This window comes from Penaeus vannamei, chromosome 17, assembly GCF_042767895.1.
Source record: "Penaeus vannamei isolate JL-2024 chromosome 17, ASM4276789v1, whole genome shotgun sequence".
NCBI classification, from domain to species: domain Eukaryota; kingdom Metazoa; phylum Arthropoda; class Malacostraca; order Decapoda; family Penaeidae; genus Penaeus; species Penaeus vannamei.
This window is the reverse complement of record NC_091565.1, coordinates 1,186,472-1,187,765: the sequence shown is the minus strand read 5'-3', so window position 1 is coordinate 1,187,765 and position 1,294 is coordinate 1,186,472. Positions and strand designations below refer to the sequence as shown.

The window sequence follows — 1,294 nt, the reverse complement described above, 5'->3', positions numbered from 1 at the left end:
GAGTATTGTTTTCTTATCACTCATTGAATGATGGCAATATTATAGCTACAACAATTATCATTATAGTTATCCCCATAATCGCGGTATTTCCTTTTCACTGTCTATTGTTGTTACGATCAATTTATATATAATGTGAGTATTATTACTGTCACTATCACCATTATCATCCTCGTAAAATGAAATAAAAACAGACAAACAAACCAGATATACATCTTGTTTGCAATATCCTGATGGGACGAGGGCAAATCACCTCATGGTTCATGTCATTACTTTTTACTAACTTTCAAAATACAGAGCAAAGATTGGGAGATGAAGATTCCCGCCGCTAGCTGGTCAGTTCCCTGTGGACATTCGGAAGAAGGGAACAGCGAGGTAGGGCGAGTGGGTCCAGGATGACTGAGGTCTGGATCCTCGCAGGTCGGAAATTCTTGTTGTGGTTACTCCTGTAAGCATAATAAGATTCATGAAGACATTTCAGAGCGAATCACATTACTATACAACATATATGAATTTACCTAAGAGAGGAACCATCCTATTACTCATATGAATTTCCCTAAGAAAGGTAAAACCATCCTATTGTCCTACCTTTCCTGAGATCGCTCGATTTTGGTCGACCTCTGCTTCTGTAGCTGATCCAGCCGGGCGCTCAGCTGCCGGACACTATCGAGCGCCGCGCCCAGGCTCTGGGAATCCAGCCGCTGGCCTAGGTTCTCCTTAGCCGGGAGGCCCTGCTGCTCGCTCAGTCGCTGCTGCCTGTAGTAGTCGTCGGAAAAGAGGATTTTCTTGCTGTACGAAGCTCCTTCCGTAGCGCTCACGTCCACCACGCAGTGATTGCCGCTAACGGTTCGAGTTGCTTGGGTGTCGTCCTGAAAATAACGGAAGATCATCATAGTATTTACCTAATATTCTTGATTTTTAACACATATGAATCACAAAGAATAAATATTTCCAGCATAGGATAACTAAATATTAACTTACGCGACGGAATTGCTGCCTGAAGACCGTGTAGAGCAAGCAGCAGCTCACGAAGGCCAACGGCAGCGCGACGGACAGCGCCACCACCAGCACCAACATCAGCGGCGACATCTCCATCACGGACCAGACTGGGCGTTTGGCGAAGTTTTGAGAGACTGATAATCCTCACGAGCTAAATGCTGATTATATATGACACTTGAGGACACACGTAATTCGGCTTCTCGTTTGTTGGGTCGTTTCCAGCGCCACCTCTTCGGGTAAGCTTCCCGCATGGCCACGCGAGCGAGGGATCACCTGATGCTTCGGATTTAGCCATACC

General features: G+C 45.9%; 1 long non-coding RNA gene across 1 annotated transcript; it reads right to left on the bottom strand.

Moving 5' to 3' along the window:
- Window positions 1-257: 257 nt before the first annotated feature.
- Window positions 258-675, bottom strand: LOC113812750 (uncharacterized). The gene is made up of 2 exons (XR_011399209.1): window positions 586-675; window positions 258-443 (listed from the first exon to the last, which is right to left on the bottom strand). It is a non-coding gene; the product is annotated as an uncharacterized lncRNA (long non-coding RNA).
- Window positions 676-1,294: the final 619 nt, after the last annotated feature.